Below are 27,772 nucleotides of genomic sequence, written 5' to 3' on the forward strand. Positions count from 1 at the left end.
TTTTTTAGTTTTTAGTTTTTATAATTCTTAATTTTTAAAATTTTTTAATTAATTTATTATAATTAATTTTGATTTTATAATTCTTAATTTTAAAATAACTTTTTATTTGAAACTTATTTCTGATTGTGGTTTTAGCCTGGACCTTTAACTCGTTTACTTAAGTTGGTTCATTTTATTAGTTTTATTTTACATTGTAGCTATTTTATTGTTGTGAGCTGCCCCGAACAGCAGTGTACTGGAGTAGTGTATTTTAAAATATTCTAGAATAAATATTTTACATACATACATACACACACAGTGCAGTCTCCGAGCCTGCTATTTGAAATTTATTTTATTGGGTCTACTCATGAGTAACTTAATTTGGATGCCAGCCAGTTAAATTCATCATGTGCCATAGCTGGGCGCCAAAAAAACCCCCTCCTACGTATTCCCTGTTGCCATAATTCAAATGGGACTCCCAGAAAATGCCCTATGACATGGTCAGACAGGCGTATTTGGGGGAAATGGCCCTTCATTCGTGTACTTGAAATTAAGCTTGTGTGGAGTCTAGTGTGGGGCGGATGGAGTTTCCCAACTCCTTTCCACATGTGTCCTTTGCACACTGAAAATGGCTTTCCAAAGCTGTGCTTTCCCCCCCAGGGAAAAAGATACAAATACCAGTATCTTTTTTCTAGGAGGGGAAAAGCAGCTCGGTTGGGGGTAGTTTTCTCCCCACTGCCCCAAAGATAACAACAGTGCAACAGGAAAGGGTTCAGAAACCATTCTCCACTATGTAGGCTTTCCACTTCAAATTGCAGTCTCAGTGGCTGCATTGTGTTTAAAAAGGCTTTTCAAGAATCACTAAACGACACATACTTCCACTCTTGTATTGTATTTCAAAAACTGCTTTTAGCTGATGCCACCTGTTCAGAGTGATGTAACCGAAACAAAAGCTGGGTCTTGAGCTCTCCAGGAGGATACTTCAACACCTGTGCTAGTTTTTAATACCTTACAAATATTGCCCAGGACAAATACTCCTGGTCACCTTAAGTGGCACAGCAGGGAAATGCTTGACTAACAAGCAGAAGGTTGCTGGTTCGAATCCCTGCTGTCAGCAGCAATATAGGAAGATGCTGAAAGGCATCATCTCATACTGCGCGGGAGATGGCAATGGTAAACCCCTCCTGTATTCATCCAAAAGAAAACCACAGGGTTCTGTGGGCGCCAGGAGTCAAAATCGACTTGATGGCACACTTTTACTTTAAATATTCCAGGCATTTTAGGACCTTGAAGATAGAGATGCTTTGCAGGTGTTCTTTCATTTTGCTATAGGGAAAACGAGGTTTTAAAGAAGGCCAGATGTGTGGTGATGTGTCAAGGCCGTTTGCTGAAAAATAACCTTCTGCCCATGTATAGAAGATAAAACATTTGCCATCCCAAAGAAGATGTGTGATTGCAATTGTCACTATACCAAAGATCTGGCTGCTGCTGCTGCTGCTGATGATGATGATGATGATTAATTTGATTTCTATACTGCCCTTCCAAAAATGGCTCAGGGCAGTTTACAGAGAGAAATAACAAATACATAAGATGGATCCCTGTGCCCAAAGGGCTCACAATCTAAAAGAAACATCAGATAGACACCAGCAACAGTCACTGGAGGTACTGTACTGTGGGTGGATAGGGCCATTTGCTCTCCTCCTGCTAAATAAAGAGCATCACCACGTTAAAAGGTGCCTCTTTGCCCAGTCTGCAGGGGATGCATTTACCAATGCATTGTGTGAACTAAGGGAGAAAGTGATACACCATCTGCTCTGCTTATGGATCACCAGGTGCAAGCCCACGAGGTTAATCAAACCCAAGATGTGGGTGCAAATTGGTAAGACCTGCCACCATCAAGTGGATGCAAGACGCAAGAGCTTTTTGCGATGTTGATGGTTATGGATGCAGCTGTAAGTGGGTTCCCTTACAGCTGAATGAATGAATGAATGAATGAACTGTCATTTCATTCCAGGCAGTTAGGATGATTCCACGTTCAAAGGGTTGACTCTTTAATTTGTATTTCTGACTCACGAAGACTAGGGCTGCCTAACCAATAGTCAAGCTGCTGCTTCTCAGGCACGCAAGGGTCTTCTTTTCAGCAAGGAAGTTCTCAAAGAGGTTCACAAAGCCAAATTATATGAAAATGGCTCCCTCTTCCCAAAAGGCCTGTTTCACAGCTGCTCCCCTCATAGACACAAAGACATCTTATGTATATTTAACTAAGAGTTTATTCAGAAACCATTCCATTCTCTCCTTCTCCTTCCCCTCCCTTTTCCTTTCTGACCCCACCCCCATACTCTCTACAGGATCCCCACTGGGACAAATTTCTAATCAACAAAACATAAAGGACTGCTAGACAGAATACAACAGGGTCCACTATCTAAAATGAAACACAAGTTGTTCGAGTAAGAACTAATCTGCCTACTTTCCTTTCACTATCCCTACAACTGGACTAAACTTGGTTCAAATCAGTTAGGTGGTCCACAAGTTAGAGTTCTTGTGCCTCACCTGTTCAAGCTTCTGCCATCTTGGATCAGGGTGAATAACTTCATCACACACTACGCCACTGAGATGTCCCTGTGGGTCACTCACTACAACTGTACCTAATTTGGTTCAAATCGGTTAGACAGTCCATAAGTTAGGCCACTTGTGCCTCAAAAGTTTACACGTCCGCCATCTTGAATTGGGCTGGATGACATCACCACAAACTATGCCATTGAGGCATTCCTATGTGTCCCTGTTCATATTGGTCCAGGTGTTGTGAAGTTGATGGTGGGGATGCACACACAAATGGACACACGGACACACGGAATGACAGGTGATCTCATAAGCCTACTGGAAGGTAGGCTAACAAGGGAGATGCCAGCAATAGCTACTTGAGCAGTGATTCTCAAACTTGGGTCCTCAGGTGTTATTGGACTTCAACTCCCATAATCCCCAACCAAAGGCCACTGAGGCTGTGGATTATGGGAGTTGAAGTCCAATAACACCTGAGGACCCAAGTTTGAGAATCCCTGCACTTGAGCAATAGCTACACAGGATTGGATAGGGCCAGTTGCTTGCTCTGGCCAAATATAAGAGAATCACCACTTTAAAACGTGCCTCTTTGCTCCATTAGCAGGGGGTTGAGACCAGCCCCTTGAATTGTGCTTGGAAGCTAACATTCAACCCATGCAGCTCCATAAGAACAGGTATAATGTCATCCCTCCTGCTATCCCCTGGTAACAAGCCAAAGAAGCACTTTCCAAAGTGGTGATGCTCTGCTATTTAGCAGGGGGAGAGCAACTGGCCCTGTCCAACCCCAGCACAGCATCCCTCCAATGGCTGTTGCTGGTGTCTACCTTATGTTTCTTCTTAGATGGTGTACCCTTTGGCAGGCATGTACTAGAGGGGGGGACGGACAGGGACAGAGCGCCGGGACTTCTTGGCTTCTCTGGCTGCTGGGGTGGACATGGCCATGTGGGCTGTCATGGAGAGTGCCCTCACTTCTGAATTTGCAACTACATCACTGCCCTTTGGGGACAGGGAACCTCCTCCTCCCTTTGTAAATTGCTTTGAGAGCTTTTTTGTCAAAAATTAATAATAATATATGATGTCAAAAGATAGTGTATTATGTCGAAAAGAGAAATAATAGTAGTAGCAATAGTAGCAGTAACTCAAGACAGGAGCCTTCGTGACAGTGCTACCTTCTGAACCAGCTGTAGTTTCCAAGTAGTCTTCAAAAGCAAGATATCTCTATTAGCAGCATACTGGAGAACAGGATATTTGTTGAAATAAGGGCCCATGAGACGTAGAGGGGAGATCGGGGGGGGGGATTTGGAAAACTGGATTTTCAAAAACATGGGATATATATTTCTGGAGAAAAGGTCTTTGTTATGGCTAATAGTTGAGGCAGGACATAATTCTCACCCATGGCATGCTGGCATATGATGAAGCAATGCTGAACCTAAGCAGGTCTTAGTCTGGCTACAAGTGCCTGAATGGGAGGGTAAGGCTGCTTAGGAACCCTTTCTCTGCCGCCTTGGAGAAAAGGCTATACATGAAATAAATACAAATGAAAGTGTTTGTATCTTCTGGGGGCCAGAGGTTTAGCAGTGAATTGCTATTGAAGCACTCTCTCTCTCTCTCTCTCTCTCTCTCTCTCTCTTAAACATGCAGTATGTATTCTATGTAGAGCTGGTCTTGTGGCAGCAAGCATGACTTGTCCCCATAGCTAAGCAGGGTCTGCCCTGGTTGCATATGAATGGGAGACTAGAAGTGTGAGAACTGGAAGATATTCCCCTCAGGTGATGGAACAGCTCTGGGAAGAGCAGAAGGTTCAAAGTTCCCTCCCTGGCTTCTTCAAGATAGGGCTGAGAGAAATTCCTGCCTGCAACCTTGGAGAAGCCGCTGCCAGTCTGTGAAGGGCACCTTCCAAATTAGACCCTGCAACAGGATCACATCATATCTCAGAAGTGTGCTTCCACACTTCCTGCATCATGACACCGCAGTCCCTACATGGACAGCAGGGTGCTGTTCACATTTCCAATGCCTTGTTTCGAATTTAATTGCTGCGGTATAGAGCTAGGACGTCATATATCAGCCGTAAAAAAGTTGCTGTTTTGGGGGGTTGTTCGTTTCTGCAAGACTGCTCCCCCTGCTGTTTATGTTTCGAATGCGGCTTGCCTGAACAGAGGCATTTTGCTGCTGTTGAGCAGCTAGCCTGGAACTCACCCAGACAATACTGAGCTTGATAGACCAATGGTCTGACTCAGTATATGGCAGCTTCCTATGTTCCTATGTACCTGCTGGTGGACTGGATCATTCACATGTGACAGCACTTGCAAAATTACAAATTTCTTTCTTGCACATCATCTCTTTCCAAAGCTTCAGAGAGAGATGCTTTATATGCCTCCTCCTTTCTTTTTCTCAGCTCCAAAGGGAGGAATGTTGTGATCTAACCAGTTGCATCTGGTTGCAATCTATTTGCAGAATAGGATGATAAGTTCCAAATGTACATGGTTGTGACTTCACTTTAAGGAAAAGCTGGAACAAGACGTCCCCAGTAAATAAGGTAACAAAGCCATTTGCCTGGGACATCATGAATTCACACTAGCACCTCGCCCGAGAGGAGCAAGAATGGCAAATTCCCAGTTTTCTCGCCTTGAGGCAAGCGTTCAGAATAAACCGCCTCGATGCTAAAGTTTCATTGTTCACTGTTTATTTTTAAAAACTCTTACCTATCCTATTATTTGCGCATTCATTTCTGACAATGACGTGTGCCCTTTGTATATCTTTCCCCTATTCACTTGATATAATATATTCATTAACAAACCCGGTGCTTTTAACAGCTAAAATTCAATCTATTTCCCTTAGTGCCCACTACCCCTTTTATTTCTTTCACCTTTTGTATTGTTCGGGACCATCTGTTCTGTTCTAACAAATCGTATTCTCTTGCCCAAGGCTTCTCCTATTTACTGACTCCCTACCAGTTTTGTTTAATTCTTCCCAGTCAACTTCCAAGAGCGACGGAGTGTTGCATTAATCTTTATTAAAAACAGGAACTGTACTGAGGCTGTGAAACAAATTGAGAGAAACCACATATTCTGTTCTTCTTTATGCCAATACTGAACCCAGTTCGGTGGGTGGCATTTATAATCATCATCATTAAAAAATAAATAAATCCTGAGAAGTGATTTAAGAGCACAAGCCCTTTCTGTCCTTTATAAATTTTGCGGGAAAACAAACACATTTTGCTTGCACAACCCTTGCAAGGTCTTGCGGGATAAATCGTTTTGACAACAGCTTTTCGGGCTTTGCGGGGGATGAGGATTTGCCCGATAAAGATTGCAAAAACAGACTGTGTCAGGAGTAAAGTAAAGGTAAAGTGTGCTGTCGAGTTAATCTCGACTCCTGGCGCCCACAGAGCCCTGTGGTTGTCTTTGGTAGAATACAGGAGAGGTTGACCATTGCCATCTCCCACGCAGTATGAGATTATGCGTTTCAGCATCTTCCTATATCGCTGCTGCCCCATATAGTACCAGTGGGGATTCAAACTGGCAACCGTCTGCTTGTTAGTTAAGCATTTCCCCACTATGCCATTAGGTGGGTCTGTGTCATTAGTACTTGAGTCCAAAGAAAGTCTTGAATAGAGTCTTGAGTCCAAAGAAAGTCTTGACCTGAGGGATGTCAGCCTGAGCAGCATCGGCCAGGGGAAGAACTGCAGAGGGTCCAACCAAGGCTGTGGTTCAGTGGTAGAGCAACTGCTTTGCAGGCAGGAGGTCCCAGGTTCAATCCCGGCTGCCTCCGACTAGGACTGGGAAAGACCCCTGTCTGAAACCCTGCAACCAATACTGAGCAAGAGGAATGATTTGACTTGGCAGAAGGCAGCTTCATATGTTCTTTGATAGGCAAAGCAGATCAGGTTGGCCTAGCGGTAGAAAGCATGAATTGTCCCCTTTGCTAAGCAGGGTCTCCCCTGATATTCATTTGGATGGGCAATATCCCCCTTGGGGGAATATACTGTTTGATATTCCCCTTGGGGGATGGGGCTGTAGCTCAGTGGTGGCGCATCTGCTGGCATGCAAAAGGTCCCAGGTTCAATTCCTGGCAGCATCTCCAGGTAGAGGCTGGGAAACACTCCTGTCTGAAACCTTAGAGAGCTGCTACCAGTCAGTGTAGACAAAACTGAGCTGAATGGACCACTGGTCTGACTCAGTAGAAGGCATCTTCCTCTGTTCCCCTGGGGACAGGACAGAAGCTTTGCTGGGAGGCACCAAGTCCTCCAAGCTCCAGGGCTCCTCTGAGGGGGTCACTGCAGGGGAGACACACACACACACACACACACACACACTCTTCTTGCATATGAGAAGGAAACATGGTTTTGGGGTAGAGAAGTGCCTCATTCAGTTGTTATCATCTCTGGCTAAAGAATCTCAGGTGGTAGGTAGGGCTGGGTGGAAATGCCCAGCTGATTCCCTGGAGAGCGGCTGCCAGGCAGAGCAGACCGACATCTTGACTCAGTATGGCAGCATCATATGTTCATAGGTTCACTGCTTGGTGAAAGTTTCTTCTAAATATGGTGAAAAATAGACCTTGAATGCTGAACGCCAGTCTCCCGGCTGTATGTATGCACAGCATTGATATTTTTATGCAGAAGCTGCGTTTGAATGCTTTCTACGTGCAATTCCTTAATGCATTTTTGCTTTTATATATTTCAATGTGTTATTCTCCTAACACATTAGTAATTTCCCCATAAGCATAATATTACAGCCAACTTCATATTTATACATTGAAAATCCAATAGCACCAATACAAATATTATGAAAGAGATTCATTTGTCTTCCAGCCTTACTCATTTTCTTTGAAATGACCTGTCCTAGATTTTTTAGATTAAAAATAACAAGTATGTAATTCATAAATACCACATGAATTTGATATTTTTTTTAAAAAAATTAAAACCTTACCTACGGTACTTTAGTACCTGACTTGTATATTTATGTGACTATTGTTAGAAGTGACTAATTGGGTTTGATTAGCTTCATCATTAATATTCTGTCCATAATTTAACATGCTTCAATAAAATACCCTAAAGCAGTATAATGATTAGATTTCAGGAATATGTGTTTTGCAATTAAGTTGCTCTTGATTTTGATATGCAGATTAAGAAATGGTGGTCTCATCTAAAAAAAAAAATACTGCCCTTATTAACACAGCAGTATACTCTGAAGATTAGGTAAGAAATCCAAGATTTTCTCTTTGTATATGCTAGTTAAAATGTATTTCAATCAAGCATATGTGAGCAAATCAGATTTGATTAGTTAAGTTCACAGTCATTCTATCTAAATGAATAATGTGTCAGCTAACATTGCAAAAATTTGATTAATAGTTTATCAGTTAATTAAAAATGTGGTTTAATTTTTCTTTCTTTCTTTTTTTTTAGGATAATGCAAGGTAGATAGTCCTTGTGTTCATCACAAATGCAAATAACTTTATCTTGAATCTATTGTTCTTTTTTCATTCCATAGCCAACTGGCAAAGAAATAAAGATCTGAGAGTGATTTCTTTAAGAGCAAAGCAGTAAAACTTTCTTTGCTTACACATATGGTTGCCAGTTGTCTAAATTCAAGCTAAAGAGTCAAAGATTTTTAATCTGTGTCTGGAGTCCGCAGAAATCTCTATTCTTTCCCTACGTTTTCTGGCTCAATTTTGGTGACCTTTAAACATTCTCCCAACCACATGGGAGCCACTTAGCCATGAGCGAATCCCTTGTGGTTAGTGGCCGCATCTAAATGGCTCAGCCATCTGGATAGGGCCATTTGGGTGGGTGTTTCCCAGGGAATCGACATCCATAGAAAAGGCCCGTATGGTTCGCTTCGCACACATGTTTGAGCCATGTGGCACCCAATGCTGTGCATGTTCACTCGGAATTTAGGCCCACAGTCCTCAGTAGGGCATATTCTCGAGTAAATATGGTTAGGGTTACAGCTTTAGCTGTTCTCACATAGGATCCACACATGGATAAGTTGTTCCCACAGCTGGGAGAATGTTTAGAGCAGTGATTCTCAAACTTGGGTCCTCAGGTGTTATTGGACTTCAACTCCCATAATCCCCAACCAAAGGCCACTGAGGCTGGGGATTATGGGAGTTGAAGTCCAATAACACCTGAGGACCCAAGTTTGAGAATCCCTGGTTTAGAGGGTACCCTTGCTAACTGAACAAAGAGGCACCTTTTAAAAGTTGTGATTCTCTTTATTGAGCAGGGGGAGAGCAACTGGCCCTATCCCTCCCCAGCACAGCATCCCTCCAGTGGCTGTTGCTGGCTTGACATAGGTCAAGTCAAGTCAAGTCAATCTTTATCACTGTCTATGCCCAGAACTCAATAATTAGAAACCTCACGATACCTTCTCTCTCTGACATAGCTGCTTACGCCATAAAATTATTCCACATGTCCATGTGTCTTATACATCCAATATATTCCATCTTATGTTTCTTGCGCAAGGTATGCTGGGGCTTCCGGGGACCGGAAGACCCCCGCCACCCCAGCCAGCTCTGTGACAGAGATGTGGGCGGCTGATCCGGCAACCCAGGGCGGACTGCCTACTCGTGTGCAGGGAGAGTGGGTCAAGCCCGCTCTCCCCACAAAACCTTTTCTGGCGCTATACACTGCTCATGTGAAACGCCTCATGGAGTACCAGAGGTCAAGAGGCCCTGCCTTAAGTCATGATCGATCTCATAAACGATAGTCCTTGTTCAAGGACAGCAGCCATCCCAAGTCAGTTGTGAACGTGAGGGTCTTTACCCCATAATTCAGTGGCCAATCTCTTGCCTTGGGTGCACAGCACGGTTGCAAGGATAATTCTGCGTCTGCTAGGGAGGCCTCAGCATCGACAAGACACTAACCGTGGCCTGTGCACTTCAGCTGGGTAGATCTAATCTATGCTGGGCACTTATCCCAGCGATCAATAGGTTGTAGCCTTCCTCTGCTAGGTGGAGCCTGTCTTTTCAGGACAGAGGATGGTCCAGCACAGGCCGCACATGTAAAAAGTCCCAGGTTCATAGAAGACCTCAGCCAATCAGAGTAGATGATACTGATACTGAACTGCCCTGAGCCATTTTGGAAGGGTGGTATACAAATCAAATCAAATCAATAAATAATACTGGACTAATGGTCTGACTTGATGAGGAGAGGAGAGCTGGTCTTCTGGTAGTAAGCATGACTTGTCCTCTTAGCTAAGCAGGGTCCATCCTGATTGCATATGAATGGGAGACTTGATGTGTGAGCACTGTAAGATATTCCCCTCAGGGGATGGAGCCGATCTGGGAAGAGCAGAAGGTTTCAATTTCCCTCCCTGGCTTCTCCAAGATAGGGCTGAGAGAGATTCCTGCCTGCAACCTTGGAGAAGCCGCTGCCAGTCTGTGAAGACAATGTGGAGCTAGATAGACCAATGGTCTAACTCTCTATATGGCAGCTTCCTATGTTCCTATGTAAGGCAGCTTGCTTCATTCAACTGGAAGCCAGAAAGACTCATAGGAACATAGGAAGCTGCCTAATACCGAGTCAGACCATTGGTCCATCTAGCTCAGTATTGCCTACACTGACTGGCAGCAGCTCTCCAAGGTTTCAGGCCAGAGTCCCTCCCAGCCCTACCTGGACATGCTGCTAGAGATTGAACCGGGGACCTTCTGCATGCAAAAAAGATGCTCAACCACTGAACTATGGCCCCACGCCCTAAGGGGAATGTCTTGTAGCAGACAGTACTCATGTGTAGTCACCCATCCAAATGCAAACCCAGACAGATCCTGCTTAACAAAGGGGACCGTCCATGCTCACTACCTGGCTCTCCACTCAGAAAGCAGTGCTGAATTATCTCTGCCAGTGCCACCTCTTTCTGGTTCCTAGAGTTAGAAATGGCATGATTGTCACAGTAGATATGCTGAGAAGGGATGGAAGAGAATTCAACCATCCACAACTGCTACATGGAACTTCATGTCTTAAATGTCAGCATGATGGATGATGGATGATTTCCTCTTTAAGAACATTTGCATATATTTGATTCAGTTTGATATAGTTATATGGTAAATCGGACTTGCATCTTTTGGCATAGTCTTCCTCTTCTCCCCCAAACTAGAAGTGTACCAAGCGGCTCATCATTGAATCCCATAGACAGGAACGTCAGAAGCTGCCTACATTGAGTCATGATACCACTAGTCCATCTAGCTCAGCATTGTCTTAAGAGCGCGTTGGAAGCTCTTTAAGCTCCCCTCTTTCTCTAGCTCAGCGTTGTCTTAAGAGGAGCCTTTCCCAGCCCAACCTGGAGATGCTGCGGTTGAACCTGGGACCTTCTGCATGCAAAGCAGACACTCTCTCTAGGACTGAGCTGCCGCCCCATCCCCAAAGGTGTCATCCATGGGTCTCCCATCCAGGCACTGACCACATCAGGACCTGCTTAGCTTCAGCAAGGTGGTTGTATTGTGTGCCCTGAGACCATGCTCTGGGTCCCTCCATCCTTAAGCATGTCAGAAGACACAGATCTAACAAACCCAAAATGCTATCTATTAATAAAGAGAGACATTTTGGGGCACTGCTATGGTGACTGGGGCACTCTATAGTCTTCCCAAAAATGTGTGCCACACTCACTGTTTTCTCAGGAAAGACTCTCTGATATGATCACTGGCATCTCTGTAGTGTAACTGGAGAGATGAAGCATTCTCTTTGATATGTTTATTAGGTGGACGTATGTTTATATGGACACACACTGAAGCAATCATGCAACTTTCCAAACTTTCTTTTCTTTCAAAGGTGTTCTGACTAAACACCATTAATTTTCATAGTGGTTCCCACCCCATTTCTTTGGCTAGACAATGAAAGACAGACAGATGTTCTGCTTCTATGTATGTAATGCTATCCATGTGATGCTTTTGTTTGCTTGTTTTTGACTTGCTATTAAATTAGCATTCAATTATTGAATAATTATATATATATATATATATATATATATATATATATATATATTCCATTGTAACTGAATAATTTTATTCAAGTATTGAATAAAATTAGCCTTTTAATATTTTTTTAAATACCTATGTAAACTGCTTTGGGAACTTTTGTTGAAAAGCATTATATAAATATTCGTGGTATTCGTATTCAAATATAAATATTCATTTTTTCATCTTCATCATAGCATGGAGTCATCTACAATTACCCACCGACAGGGGGTACTTTCCCAAATCCCCAACTGGCCCTGGTTCTGCTCAAATTAAAATTGCCCAGAGCTGATGTCAGTAATTTAACAGCAAAGCAGAACTTGGGTGGTGGATATGTACGGGTGACTTCTATTTTAGGAGGTCTGGAATGTTCTGCCCATATGACACCATGGGATGGTTTACCATCTGGGTGCAATCTTGCCATATGTGTGTATGAAGAGGTGCACCAAGGTAATTTTGGAACCTGGACCTAAAGGTCTTTGGAGGCCCCCCTGCTGCAGATTAAGCAGCATTTTTTGACACGTAGATATCCGTGCTGGTGTGTTTCCCAGAATATTGGAAACTCCGATATTGGGTAGCAGCTATATAGGAAAGTGCTGAAAGGCATCATCTCATACTGCACGAGAGAAGGCAATGGCAAACCACTCCTGTATTCTACCATGAAAACCACATGGCTCTGTGGTCACCAGGAGCTGACACTGATTCGACGGCACAACCTTTCCTTTCCTTTTCATGAGGAGGGCACCACTCAGGACAGAGGATTTGGGGGGGCCCAGGTGGTGTGGAGGCCCTGGATTTTGGCCCTGAAGTCCAGCGGTAGGAACATAGGGAACATAGCTGCCATATACTGAGTCAGACCATTGGTCTATCTAGCTCAGTATTGTCATCACAGACTGGCAGCAGCTTCTCCAAGGTTGCAGGCAGGAATCTCTCTCAGCCCAATCTTGGCGATGCTGCCAGGGAGGGAACTTGGAACCTTCTGCTATTCCCAGAGCAGCTCCATCTCCTGAGGGGAATCTCTTGCAGTGCTCACACATCGAGTCTCCCATTCATACGCTTTTCCTCGAAGGAGCCCAGAGGAGGGCACATGGTTATATTTATCCTCACAACAACCCTGTGAAGTAGGTTAGGCTGAGAGATACATGACTGGTCCAGAGTCACCCAGTGAGTTTCGTGGTTGAATGGGGATTCGAACACAGGTCTTCCGGGTCCTAATCCAACACTCTAACCACTATGCTATGCTGGTCTGGTGGTAGCGAGCATGACGTGTCCCCTTTGCTAAGCAGGGTCTGCCCTGGTTTGCATTTGAATCGGAAACTACATGCATGCACACTGTGAGATATTCCCCTTAGGGGATGGGGCCGCTCTGGGAAGAGCACCTGCATGCTTGCATGCAGAAGGTTCCAAGTTCCCTCCCTGGTATCATCTCCAAGATTGGGCTGAGAGACACTCTTACCTGTAACCTGGGAGAAGCTGCTGCCAGTCTGTGTAGACAACACTGAGCTGGATGGAGCAATGGTCTGACTCGGTATGTGGCAGCTTCTTATGTTCCTATGCCTTAAAATTGTGGGTTGCTTGCAAATGTTTCCTTCATCCGGAGGAAGAACTCCTACGGGAGGAAGGGAACCTTGGGATACACTCCTAGATGTTTATGCTTCCCTCTCATCTAGGAATTGCGTGTCTCTCCTGTGTACAATTATAGAAAATGACATTGCAGATTATGTGGCGCACACTTCAGTGATAGATCCGTCAAGGTTTCCAGTTGATTTCAATCTTAACTGTGAGTATCCGGCCCTTTGAAAATGCCGGCCCCTAATGACTAGCACTGGATGTGTATACCTGCGACAGATAGCAACTAATTGCTCATGGATAATGATGTAATAGGTTTCCCAACCAACATTAATATGTGGCTATATTAATATATCACAACCTGGTAATGTGGTATGACTAGGATCTATATCAAATGATTATGTCAATGGGCCATTAAGCAAATAGTATATTAAACCCAGAGTACAGCATCAGCCTGTGAATATAAGTGTATGTTAAGAACTTAAGTGAGACGCTAAAAAACATAGAATTGAACATGCCGATGGAGGATAGCCTTGTGATTGTTTCCGCAAGTTCCCCAGGGAATTGCGATTGGATTCTGCCTCCATCCCGTGCAGATTTTAGAATGCTGGAGACAGGGGAGCAATGTCAAGGGTAAAGGAATCAGGTATGCTGCCACCTAATGGTGCAGCAGGGAAATGCTTGACTAACAAGCAGAAGGTTGCCGGTTCGAATCCCCGCTGGTATTATATTGGGCAGCAGCGATACAGGAAGATGCTGAAAGGCATCATCTCACACTGCACGGCAGGAGGCAATGGTAAACCCTTCCTGTATTCTACCAAAGAAAAACCACAGGGCTCTGTGGGCACCAGGATTCGAAATTGACTTGACGGCACACTTTACCTTTACCACTTTTTCTATGACGGTAGCCGTAAGCAAACCTTCAAGCAGACATTATGGATCTCCACTGGCAAGAGAACCTCTCCTACTATAAGATCTTTTTTTAATTGTTATTTTACAAAACCTTTAAATATTATGGATAGTGTCTGAAGCCTGCAAAATACACCAGTAACGAAATCAGAACTTGGGGGCATCATTTCTGATTCCGTTACCGGTGTACTTTGCATGTTTCAGATACTGCTTATAACATTTTAGAGTTTTGTAAAAATACGGCTGTGGCGTTCCTCTGCACAAGCCTCACAACCCCTGGGCATTCAGGCCTCAAAAGGATGGGGAGAGGGTTCTAAGCACCCTCTTCCTCCTCCTCCATCTGCCAGGGAGAGGGAATGCCTTGCTCCTCCCTGGGAGCCTATACAGGCAGCCACCCTCCGTCTCCACTGGCCTCCCCATCACTGGCTTCAAGCCCATTATATATGTTCACAGGGTCAGCCGCCACCCCCCCTTAGCCCCTCCCCTGCCTTCCATCCCCGCCCTCCTGGATTCTGCCTGTTAGCTTTTAAAGGGACGACCTTCCCGGACTCCATTTCCCCTCCCTGCATCACCCCACCCCCCGGGTCTCTGCAGAGCGGAGAGATCTACCAGCTCCTGGCTGCAGCCAGGCAACGGCTTGTGGGGCCATTTTGGCCCAGTCAAGGGCAGCCGTCCTCCTGGCTTCCTCGCCCTCCCCCGCCTCCCAGCATGGTTGCCATTGGCTTCGTGTGTGGCCAGGCAACCCCTGGCTGTTGATTTGTTTGCCACCCGGTCGGGTGAGTGCCCCGCCCTGCTGGGCATTGGGGGAGAGTCCCGGGACGGGCCTTATAGTAGGAGATGTTCTCTTTGTTAAGCAGAGCTCAAACCTTCGTTTGCATTTGGCTGGGTCGCTACTAGCGGTGTACTTTGGATGGGTCGCTACTGGCGGTGTACTTTGGATGGGTCGCTACTAGCGGTGTGCACAAAACTGGGCAGCTCAGTTTGGTTCGAGTTCGGACCATACTCGAACCGGACCATGCATGTTTGGTTTTGCCACTCCAAAATTCCCCCCCACACCAGTTCAGTTCAGTCCGGGTGTGTGTGTGTGTGTGAGCTTTAAAAAACATGGGTTTTTTTAGTTTTTAAAAATAAATTCCACTCACCATGGGCTTATATTCAGGCTGTGGGGTGTGTGTATCCAGAAGGTCCCCCCCCCCGGCCTCCATTATGTGCCAAATTGCTCAGTTCGGGCAGTCTTTGGCCTGTTTCGAGCCTCACCCCCGTGGCAGCGGCCATTTTGGAGGCCACCACACCATCATGGACCTCTGCGTGGCTGGGTCATGGCCCCGGGTTAATTTTTTTTTTAAACCCACAAACCTCCCCCCCCAAAAAAAATGGCCAGGGAGTGGGATCGGTCCGATTCCAAACTGAACCGGGCGGGTTTGGTTTGATATCAGACCATCAGACTGAACAGGTTCAATGTCAAACCTGTTCACCATTGAACCTGTTCTCACTACATGTGAGTACTGTCTGCTGTATGATTTTCTCTTTAGGGGATGGGGCTGGAGCTCAGTGGAAGAGCATCTGCTTTGTATGCAGAAGGCCTCAGGTTCAATTCCTGGCATCTCCAGGTAGGGCTGGGAAAGACCCTCTCTGAAACCCTGGAAAGTTGCCAGTCACTGTAGACCAGGGTTTCTTAGCCTTGGGCCCCCAGATGTTGTTGGACTACATCTCCCAGAATCCCCAGCCACAAAGGCCATGTCTGGGGATTCTGGGAGTTGTAGTCCAACAACATCTGGGGGCCCAAGGTTAAGAAACCCTTCTGTAGACAATACCGAGGTAGATAAGATAAACTGATGCTCTGACTCTGTGTCAGTATAAGGCAGTTTCCGATGTCCCTCTTTTAACGAACTGCTGGCTTTGCCATAATGAACCCAGGGGTCACATTTCACAGTTAGATGTGACTTGCATGATATGTAGGCTTGGCTTGGCTTTATTGGAACGCTTTTGAATCCATCATTAGAAGTTATTCCTGGACTAGGGATCATAATCTTACTGTCATGCTAATACTAGGCTGCCCGTTCCTGCTCCTGATAGGAATCGCAATCAGAGTTAGACATCATAATTGCCGCAACAGCGTATGACATACCTGCCTGGACAAAATCGATTGTCTTCTCGAAAGAAGAGGCTTGAATGATGGCAGACACAGCAGGCCCAGACACTTTGGCCAACTACACTCGCTGAATAAACTGGAAAAAATGTGTTAATTAGCCAGTCACTCAAGGCCTAGTTTTTCCACAGTTGGCCTATAACAAACTGGGCTTAATTTGAAACTGGGCTTAGCCCCAGAACCTCTTCTAGTTAATGTCAGAGCATTATCCTTCATCAGCTGATGGAAGGATACACAAAAAAGTATCTCTGAGTCTCGGCTTGACAAATCCCAGCCTCCAGGGAGTTCCGGTGCCTGGAAATTTAATCATAGTGCTTAGGCTAGGATATTCAGACGAAGGTCTATGGGGAGGAGAGCTGGTTTTGTGGTAGCAATCTGAATTATCCCCTTTGCTAAGCAAGATCCACTCCGGTTTTCATTTCAATGTGTGACTACTACTACTACTACTACTACTACTATTATTATTATTATTATTATTATTATTAATTCGATTTCTATACTGCCCTTCCAAACACGGCTCAGGGTGGTTTACACAGAGAAATAATATATAAATAAGATGGATCCCTGTCCCCAAAGGGCTCACAATCTTAAAAGAAACATAAGATAGACACCGGCAACGGTTACTGGAGGTACTGTGCTGAGGGTGGATAGGGCCATTTACTCTCCCCCTGCTCAATAAAGAGAATCACCATGGTAAAAGGTGCCTCTTTGCCCAGTTGGCAGGGGTTATCTCCATTATCCATTATGTCCACCCATCTGGTTGTCTGTTAACATCCCTCTAAGTACATGAACATTCCATTCCTTTGAGTTACACTGGGGCAGTTTGAGGGAGTGTTTTGTTGTTGCTCCCTTTAAGGTTTTAGGGTTCCCTGCAGGTTTCTCTGAATCTGAAGTATAATTGAACAGCCTTCCTTCCTTCCTTCATTCCTTCCATCCACATGACTCTTAGGGCCAGCTCCTATATTATCAGCATGGCATGGGAACCGCAGGCACAGGTATCACATGCACACCCGGATATATTGCAACATTTTTTTTGCAGGTCCATACATATGATTATAAACAACAACAAAATTGCACCTATTGGAAATATAAGACTCATAACACTCCATCGTTATAGGAGATTGTCAGATGAGAAAACAGAGTGGATTTTAAAAAAACTCAACCAACCAACCAACCAACCAACAAACCCACGTAACTGACATAATGAGTAGAATATCTCAGAATATTTAGGCCTGGAATTTGCAATGCAGTAACTCTCAAGAACTTGGAAGAAACAGATCTAGTAAAACGGAGACATCAGGACTTTCCTTTTGATCCAGTAAAGAAGGCTCCAGTTTTGCAAATCCAAAAAGGGTTTTTTTGAAGGTGTCGTTTAAAGTCTTCTGTGCCATTTATGGACCATTTCTGCATGTAATACAGGAAATTAGGGCCATAAAAATGACTTATGCCCCAAATTAGTCTGTTTTCATACTCACACACTCCCCAAGCAGCTGTATTTAACTTTGACCCAAACATTCACCTCGGGGTGATTTGCGTGGAGGGGCTGGAGTCAAATGGAAAATCATTCAGGGTCCTGGAGAGAATATTTTACAGAGTTGCCTGAACCATATTTCTTTTCTTCCAAAAATATAGGTCTTCTGTATGCTGTTTAGTGACCCCTGCTGAGAGCAGCAATGAGAGAGTCCTGAATACTCTTCAGTGCCATTTCATTACAGTATCTGACCATTTGGCTTTTCTTAAACGCATCTGGCTAAAAACTTAGGTCGTATAACATGATTTCCTTTTCCCCTCTAAGCATCAGTGGCTTAATGGAGACTCTCTCTCTCTCTCTCTCTCCCTCCCTCCCTCCAAAAGAAAATATGTCCTCAGTCACTGCATAATTAATTGCTGGACTTCTCTGCTACAAGATATAATGATGGCCACTAGCTTACATGACTTTAAAAAGGTATTAGACACATTCACAAAGGAGCTGGGGTCTATTAATAGATGGCTCTTCATTATGATGGCTACATGGGACTCCGGGAAGTTTCCTACACTGGGCTTTTAGCCTGCATCTCCTCGGGAATGGAGGGGGGGATGTTCACATTTTGGCCAGATTTCCCTCAAAGTCCCTGTGAGCTATCAGGGAGCACTTCACACACAATTTGGACTTTTCACTGCATATTAGAATGTAGCCTGATTTATATTCCAAGGTAAAAAGAAATCCACTTTTTGCTTGGGTTTTTTGGGGCAGCTTCGAACTCGCAGAAAAGCCTCGCCGTAAATCCTGCTGTTTGGGAAAGCTCCAGGTTGCCATTGGATGTCTCTTGCTGGGAATGAGCTATGTCTTATCTTTTCTTGTGAGTTTCCTGGGAGGATCTTGCTGGCCTTTGTCCATTGTGGCTAGGGGTGATGGGAGTTGTAGTCCAACAACATCTGGAGACCCAAGTTGGATGGGGGTCTCCATCGATCCCCTTTCTGGGCATACCAGAAAGCTCGGGCGTTTTTGTTTTTTTAAAAAAAGCTGCCGCAAACAGAGGATTTTTTAAATCCCTGACATAATTCGGGCCAAGCTAGAATGCGCAGCAGTAATTCTGGGGAAAGCAGAATCGTATGTGTACAGGTCCCTGATAGCTCATAGGGACTTTGGGGTAAATCCAGCTGATATGTGGATTCACACCCTCCAGTCCGGAGGAGATGCAAACTAAGAGCCATGTGTAGAAAAGTCCCTGGTACTGCATGGAAGTGAGAGGAATGCTGTACTTTGCTTAGTTTTGGGGAGAGCTCCTTTAAGGGAAATGGCGGTCTCTTGAGCCCCTGCAGCATCTTGGAAGGTGTGAATGGGGTGCTGGGAAATGTAGTCCTTCCCACCACTCTCCCGCCCCAAGGAGCTCTCTTCAAGGGCTCTCCCAGCACTGAAAAAAGCACAAGACTGTGCAGAGGTCAGCAGCTCAGTGGGAAATGACTCTCTTGCGTTGATTTCCCGCCCCCCACCAAAATCATCGCCCTCACCTGAAAAACAGTGAAGATCATTTTCTTGGTACCTCATATACTGCAGATATTTATATACTGTGGATATTTATATGCTTCTTTTCAACAAAAGTTCCCAAAGCGGTTTACATAGAGAAATGAAAAATAAGTAAAGGTGAATTCCTTGTCCTCAAAGGGCTCACAATCTAAAAAGAAACAAGAGATAGACACCAGCAGCCACAGGAGGAATGCTGTGCTGGGGATGGATAAGACCAGTTGCTCTCCTCCTGCTAAATGCAAGAGAATCAACACTTTTAAAAGGTGCCTCTTTGCACAGCTAGTATTGTCCTGAAGGGTTTGGAGGCAGGGTGACATAGTAATAATTTGAACACACACACACACACACACACACACACACACACACAATTTTATTTTGCAAATTAAATATAAACAAATCAATAAAGGATAGTGACTCATGCTGCGTCACTAGTCATGGTCAGATGAGACAGAACACCTTTAGCAACCTGTGAAATTCTTCCATTTGTGTTTTCTACTTAATAACTTTTGCAGAACTGAGTGAACAATGTGCAAGGCTCAGTACAGTTGCTCTCACTTATTCTCTTCTGTGTTACATTGAGATCAGCTCAGCGCAATACTTTATCCAACAGTATCATACAATGGACATGGGAGTGGGTGGGTGGAACTGGCTGAATACAGAGAGAGAACTAGGTATTCCTCGACTCAAGCAAGCCAGACCTGTTTGCCAGTCCGTTTATTAAAGCCAGCAGAGATCAAACAGCCTGATCTCCAGTCAAGAAGACCTGGGTCTAATAGCACATACACCGAGTGCCCTGGCTAATTCGACACCAAAGCGGGGAAAGGACAAGAGGAAATTTATGCGTAAGCTCTCGAAGTAATGAGACAAAAGTAATGTTGATTGGCCTCATTCATTGCAGTTCAAAACGCTGGTTGTCTCCGCTGAAGTGGTGAAGGATCAGCCAACGGTCATTCCCATCGCTGAGACAGTGGAAGGACCTCGGTAAGAGGAGTGTGAAGGCAACCGATGGGGGAGATCTTCAGTCCTGCTGTAGACGTAGCATGGCCTCAGGTAGGGGTGGCTAGCTTCTGCATCCTTAGGGGAAAGAACATTCAGCACCTTGGCTGATGGCCAGCTCTCCAATACATTGGCCCAATCCTGCACTGGTCTGGGGCTTCTGGGCGATGTATGTTCACTGACAATGGGGGTTCGAGATCCTTCTAAGGGGCCGACTGGCGAGGAAATACACATGGCAGGGCGTTCCCAAAAGGGAGATATTTTGAGCAAATTGTTTGCCTTCATTAAAATGCAGAAGAATTTGCTTTGGGCACTGATCCAGCCCTGTGATGGCCAGTTCGCCATCTCTGCTTACATAAGATCATATCTTGGATTAATCAGTTGAAATAGCAATCAGTCCCTGGGAGAGGAGCTGTCCCTATCCAACTTAGCATTGGTGGCTGCTGATAGGGTCTCCCTGTTGTGGTCTATCTCCCTCTCCTAAATCCAGCTTTCTAAATCCAGCTTTCTAGCCCTTGCACTATGCAGGCTCTTGGGAATAAGCATCTGCTGTGATTTGCACGCTCCTTTTCCTGCCACTTGAACAAGTTTTGAGATGGCATATGCAAAATCCCATTCTGTGCAGGCAGCGATGAACTGCTCTTATAATAAATCCGCCTTACTGCCAGCCCAAATTAAAAACTAGCAAACTCATCCTGCGACTTAGGCTCTACTAGCACTAAATTGACATGGGTGTATACTTGTCCACAAGATGGCAGTAGAATCTTTGAAATATCCAGATGGAGCAATCCGGAGGGTATCTGATTCCTTTAAAAATGAATAGTACTCCACTGGCTCTTTTGGAATAGATTGTCCCTGTACACTTTCCCTAACACCTCCCCAAGTTCAAGGGCTGGAGTATTTCTTAAATGAGCATTCAAGGAAGGGGCCTGAAATATCCTTTAGTGAGGCAGAGAAGTCTTGATAAACCTGGCTTGAAGTTGGAGACAAGATTATGGCTCAGCAGAGAGACCCTATGCTTAGAATTATGTGTTTAGGGTTATTTATTGAAAATAATTGTATCCCACCCCTTGTGCAAGACTTATGGAGACCAGTTCACCAATGAAGGACCAGGGTGCTTCTGAGCACACGCTTAGCCCAGGAATTGATTTTCAGTACCAGATCGGAACTCACAGTCCTTTTGTCCAAAAACCCACTTCTGGTTTTTCTCCAATCTCCAGCCTTTCTTCATTTCAGCTCCTGATCCCAAGGTGTAAAAAGGCATAGTGGTCAGTGTCTCTCTCCCCCCCCCCATATTTCCCGCTCCCCCTGTGGCTCTCCCATCCCCCACACTGAAACTTCACAGCAAACTGTCAGACAATACAGTCCTAGTATCTTATGGTCTTTTCGCCTGGATATTTCTGCAACCTTGAAAAAGACACTGCCGGTCTGTGTAGACAATGCTGCGCTAGATGGACCAATGGTCTGACTCAGTATATGGCAGCTTCCTACGTTCCTATGAATTAATCATTTTAAAAGGCCTCCGTTGCTCAAAGAGGCCCCACCCACTCACTCCTCTGCCCCGGACCATGCCACAGGAGTCAGTGCCGCCAGATCGATACAAGAGTCATTAACCACCTGAATTACATTAACTTGCTTTACCTCTATCAGTATGTAATATATAGCAAAATTCTCAGTCCCCTAATAATGCTACCCCTGTCCAATTATTCTAGAATCACTCTTGAAGGAAAGCTTTTTGTTATTGCCAAGTCACAAATTCTTGCAAATTTACTACAAACCAACCTCAGATCTACAGGTGGATCCCGAGCTGCTTTCTTCCAACCCCTGTAGGCTGCATCCTCTGCTCATGTAGGGCAGTGGCCCAAGTCTGTTCAGCTTCACTGTTGCTCCACAGGAACTGACCAAGGACAAACCTAAGCATGCAATGAGATCATCCACAAAATCAAAAACTGTGTTCTACCCAGGGTTGGGAGCTGTGTGTGCTCCCAGTTTTGAGTTGTGCAGAAGCAAGGTAGGAGGAAAACCTGGGTGGAAATGAATGAGAGGAAGCAAGGTAAGATGGAAAGCTACACAGATCTTCCTCCTACCTTGCTTCCGCACAATCACTTCGGCCGCCGGTTCGGTTAGTACCGACCCGGGACCAGGTTTTCTCTGTGGCTGCTTCGGGGCTTTTGGAATATGCTCCCCTCTGAAAGAAGAGCATAATAATTTGTTTTAATAACTGTTTTATGCTATTGTTTTTATTGTGTTGCATGGATTTTAATCTCTGTTTTTTTAAATATTGTTTTTAATTTTGTACACCGCCTAGAGATGTACATATCAGGCAGTATAAAAATATAATAGATAGATAGATAGATAGATAGATAGATAGATAGATAGATAGATAGAAAAGCTAGGTAATAATTAGGTGGCTAGCCATGTAATGGTGCAATGGGGAAATGACTTGCCTAGCGAGCAAGAGGTTGCTGGTTCGCATCCTCGCTGGTATGTTTCCCAGATTATGGAAACAGCTATATCAGGCAGCAGCAGTATAGGAAGATGCTGAAAGGCATCATCTCACACTGCGTGGGAGGCAGCAATGGTCAACCCCTCCTGGATTCTACCCAAGACAACCCAGGGCTCTGTGGTCGCCAGGCATCGACACCAACTTGAGGGCACAACTTTACTTTAATTATTATTCATAATGATGGCTGACATCTTGACTAACGCTGTGTGCTTTGAACAACCGTGCACACACAGCATTCATCCACCTGCTTCCAAAGCTCAGGTGCTTTTGTGCAAAGGTGTGATGGTGTGGGGCTCTTTCCCTGGCTTACTCTCTTGCAGTGCAGACCAGGCGAATAGAAAGCTTGGCCTAGCCCTGGGACCACTCTCAGGTGCTCTCCGTGACAGCCATACCCTCGCGCCAGCGTTGGGTCCGGACACGTGGCCTATTGAGCTCTTCCATCTGGTGAAGGCAAGCCGACTGGGTGCTTCTTCCTCTCCTCATCCTGGCAGCCCCAGCCGCCCACAGCCCAGGAACATTTATCCCTTGGGCCTCGCCCCTGTCCAATGGTGACTACTCCACTGGCGCCAAGATGTCATCAAACCTCGGGTACATGTTTTCATGGTATCAGAGTACTTCCACATAGGAAGCTGCCATATACCGAGTCAGCCCATTGGTCTATCTAGCTCAGTATCGTCTTCACAGACTGGCAGCGGCTTCTCCAGGGCTGCTGGCAGGAATCTCTCTCAGCCCTATCTTGGAGACGCCAGGGAGGGAACTTGGAACCTTCTGCTCTTCCCGGAGTGGCTCCCTCCCTTGTGGGGAGTATCTTCCAGTGCTCATACTTCTAGTCTCCCATTCATATGCAACCAGGGCAGACCTTGCTTAGCTAAGGGGACAAGTCATGCTTGTGACCACAAGACCAGCTCTCCTCCTCCAGAGTATGGAGAATGCACACAATAGTCATAGGAACATAGGAAGCTGCCTTATACTGAGTTAGACCCTTGGTCCGTCTAGCTCAGCATTGCCTACCCAGACCAGCAGCGGCTTCTCCAGGGTTACAGGCAGGAGTCTCTCCCAGCCCAATTTGGAGATGCCAGGGAAGGAACTTGAGACCTTCTGCGTGCAAGTATGCAGATGCTCTTCCACTGAGCTATAGCCCCATCCTTAAGGGGAATATTTTACTGCGCCCATGTGCTGTCTCCCATCAAATGCCATCCAGGGAGGACCCTGCTTAGCATATCATATCCCTTAGCATATCCCTTAGCATGAATATCCCTTTTTCATACTTGCGACCACAAGACCAGTTCTCTGTCATTCAGTTGTGCAAAAATGTCCATGCTTTGGGCATTATAGGGTGGCCAGAACCTCAGGGGTATACTCGTGAGTCAAATGAGCCGTAACCCAAAATTTAGCTTTTAAAAAGCCAAATTGTCGTCAGGGACCAGTATGGGGGCTAGCACTGTGTGCATACGGTTTCAAAAAGCAGGAATGCAGCATTAGTCAAGATGTTTGTTGATGATGATGGTGGTGATGGTGAAGAAGAAGAATATTTTTCACCAGAGTTAATGTCATTTTCTGGGAAATAGCACACACCGACGGCAGCTCCAGCATCCCGTGAGATCCCACGCTCTCATTTTTTGCTTCAGCGGATTCCTTTTTTTTTATTGAGTTGCAGAGTAAATATTGAAGTAAAACTAGTGTAAACTCTTGGCAGGTATGCCATGCTAAGTAGCAGTCATTTACTTTTAAATAATTAAAAGTCAATATCCTGGCAGAGCGTCCTCGTCTTCATGTCGAACGCTGTGCCGCAGGCTTGTCTACATGTTCATTTGGAGCCCAATTTGCACGCGGAAATATGCATCCCTTTTATCAGTTCTCCGACACTGCCGAGATAAGATCGCCCCGTTGCTCTCTGCGTTGATTGCTCTGACAGAGGGGCCTGTATTTCCATACTCCCAAGCCCTGATGCTGATTAGAACCCCATTTTAAGCGCGTCAGCGAGGTACAGTGATCCAAGTCTTTCATTAGGCATGGGGAGATCCAGATCCAGGTTCAAATCCTGGCTCAGTTGTGATACAAACCCGTAGCGAGCATGAATTGCCCCCCTTGCTAAGCAGGGTCCACCTTGGTTTGCATTTGAATGGGAGATGACAAGTGAGCACTTTAAGATATTCCCCTTAGGGATGGGGCCATCGCTGAGTGGAGAAGCATCTGCCGGCTTGCATGCAGATGGTCTCAGCTTCTCTCCCTGGCAGCATCTCCAGATATGGCTGGGAGAGACTCCTGCCTGCAACCCCAGAAAGCAGCAGCCAGTAGACAATACTGAGCTAGATGGTCTGATTCGGTGTAAGGCTGCTTCTACGTTCCTTGGGACAATAATTCATTCTCTGCTTAGTCTACCTCGCAGGATTGTTGTAACTCTAAAATGCCATGTATTCCACCTTGAGCCCCTTGAAGGAAGGAAGGGATGAAACATAGGGATAAATGCAAATAATAATAATAACATATGCGTGTGGAGAGAAATAAAGGATGTTAAGATGTGAATCTATGTTAGGCAACCTTAAGTATTCACCAAGACAAACTCGTCATATAGATAGATAGATAGATAGATAGATAGATAGATAGATAGATATAGATATATAGATATAGATATAGATATAGATATAGATAGATATAGTTCATCCTGGCCTTACTCCATGGAGCTTAAAGTGGTGTGTGTGTCTATCTATCTATCTAAACCCTGCCAACTGGGCATGACTCCTGCTAACTGGGCAAAGAGGCACCTTTTAAAAGTGGCGATTCTCTTCATTTAGCAGGGGGAGAGCAACTGGCCCTCTCCATCCCCAGCACAGCATCCCTCCAGTGGCTGTTGCTGGTGTTTATCTTATGTTTCTTTTTTTAGACTGTAAGCCCTTTGGGGACAGGGAGCCATTTTATTTATTTATTTATCATTTCTCTATGTAAATGACTTTGGAAACGTTGTTGAAAAGCGGTATATAAATATGTTATTGTCGTTGTTGTTGTTAAACCGATTCCATGTATTGCTTATATCCTGCTTTTCCTTCCCAGAGGAAGACCAAAGGGGCTAACAACAAACAAAACAAGACAAGATCTTAAAGCAACAATCAAAACTCCATTACGAAAATCTACCATCAGTTCATAACAGAACATGCCCATTACAATAGTGCAACAATTGATTTATAACCATTCATTTCGCTGGTGTAAACAACATGGTAATGGCAGCATTAACTGACAACCAAATTCATTACAAAACACAGCCATGAATCAGAGACGAGCAAAATCACAAAAGAATCCACTTTCAAAATCAATACAACAATAATATTCCCCTGATAACTGAGGCAACTTAAGTGGCGATTCTCTTTATTTAGCGGGGCGCGGGGTGACGACTGCAGGGAGACATGATGGAGGTCTATAAAGCCATGCATGGTGTGGAGAAAGTGGATAGAGAGAAATTCTTCTCCCTCGCCCATAACACTAGAACCAGGGGTCATCCCATGAAATTGATTGCCGGGAAATCTAGGACCAACAAACGGAAGTACTTTTTCACACAACACATAATCCACTTGTGGAATTCTCTGCCAAAAGATGTGGTGACAGCCAACAACCTGGATGACTTTGGATAACTTCATGGAGGAGAGGTCTATCAACGGCTACTAGTCGGAGGGCTAAAGGCCACCTCCAGCCTCAAAGGCAGGATGCCTCTGAGTACCAGTTGCAGGGGAGTAACAGCAGGAGGGAGGGCATGCCCTCAACTCCTGCCTATGGCTTCCAGCAGCATCTGGTGGGCCACTGTGTGAAACAGGATGCTGGACTAGATGGGCCTTGGACCTGATCCAGCAGGGCTGTTCTTATGTTCTTAGGGGGTGAGCAACTGGCCCTATCCAACTTTAGCACAGCATCCCTCCAGTAACTGTTGCTGGTGTCTAGCTTATGTTTGTTTGTTTTTATTATGAGCCCTTTGGGGACAGGGAGCCCTGTATGTATGTATGTACGTATGCATTTACATCAGTATAAACTGCTTTGGGAACTTTTGTTGAAAAGTGGTATATAAATATTTATCGTATTTGTATTTGTATAATCAATTATAACAACAATTCAGTGACTAGCACTAAATGTTGTAATGTCAACATTAAACAAGCAAGTACATTCATTATGAAACAGACAATATATATTTTTTAAACTCGATCATTTAAACACTGTGTTTGTCACTGCTTCTTTACCCGAGTCACAACTAGAAGCTACATAGGAGGGGTTAGGAACATAGGAAGCTGCCATATACTGAGTCAGACCATAGGTCCATCTAGCACAGTATTGTCTACACAGATTGGCAGCGGCTTCTTCCAAGGTTACAGGCAGGAGTCTCGCTCTCTCAGCCCTATCTTGGAGATGCTGCCAGGGAGGGAACTTGGGACCTTCTGCTCTTCCCAGAGCGGCTCCATCCCCTAAGGGGAATCTCTTCCAGTGCTCACACTTCTAGTCTCCCTTGCATATGCAACCAGGGCAGACCCAGCTTAGCAAGGGTCACAAGTCAAGCTTGCTACCACAAGAGGATCTTGGTTAAAATGCTAATCAGGATTCGTGAGCTCCGTGGATTGTGCAAACCTTCAATTGCAGGGCAGTTGGAATCAAGCCACTCTGGTTACCCAGCATTTAACCAGGTGAGATAAGCAGGAATCCATTCTGCTTCTCTGTCTTGATTAAATGCTAGTTCACCAGAGCGGATTGACCAGGATGTGTGAACCTATCTTGCCTGCCTGCCTGCCCTGGGGGTCTCTGCCTGCCATGAATCCATGCCTCTTCAGTCTTACATTTCCTGGCCCACTGCCTTCTAGCCTCGGACCACTGCGGACAATACACAACATGCGCAAGTGTGCACAGATGCCTAATTGGTTCTGATTACATCATGCACAGAATGTGTGTGCGTGTGTGTGCATGCACAGTGGGAGGTTCATCTTTCCCCAGAATTCAGTGCACCATTTCGGGTCACCTGGCAAAAATGGACTTGGTGTTAACATAAGGAAGCGGGGGGGTGGGATATAGAGGGAGGAAAAGGGAACCCCCCCCAATTTCCCTTCCCCTTCCTTCCTTCCTTCCCTTCCTTCCTTCCACATTATGCATCACAGAAGTGTCCGGGTGGCTCTGATGG

General features: G+C 45.2%; 1 non-coding gene across 1 annotated transcript; it reads left to right on the forward strand.

Annotated features, from left to right (window-relative positions):
• Window positions 1–15,496: 15,496 nt before the first annotated feature.
• TRNAT-UGU (transfer RNA threonine (anticodon UGU)) lies at window positions 15,497–15,574 on the forward strand. Its single transcript has one exon. It is a non-coding gene; the product is annotated as a tRNA-Thr (tRNA).
• Window positions 15,575–27,772: the final 12,198 nt, after the last annotated feature.

This window comes from Hemicordylus capensis, chromosome 9, assembly GCF_027244095.1.
Source record: "Hemicordylus capensis ecotype Gifberg chromosome 9, rHemCap1.1.pri, whole genome shotgun sequence".
In the NCBI taxonomy this organism is placed as follows: Eukaryota; Metazoa; Chordata; class Lepidosauria; order Squamata; family Cordylidae; genus Hemicordylus; species Hemicordylus capensis.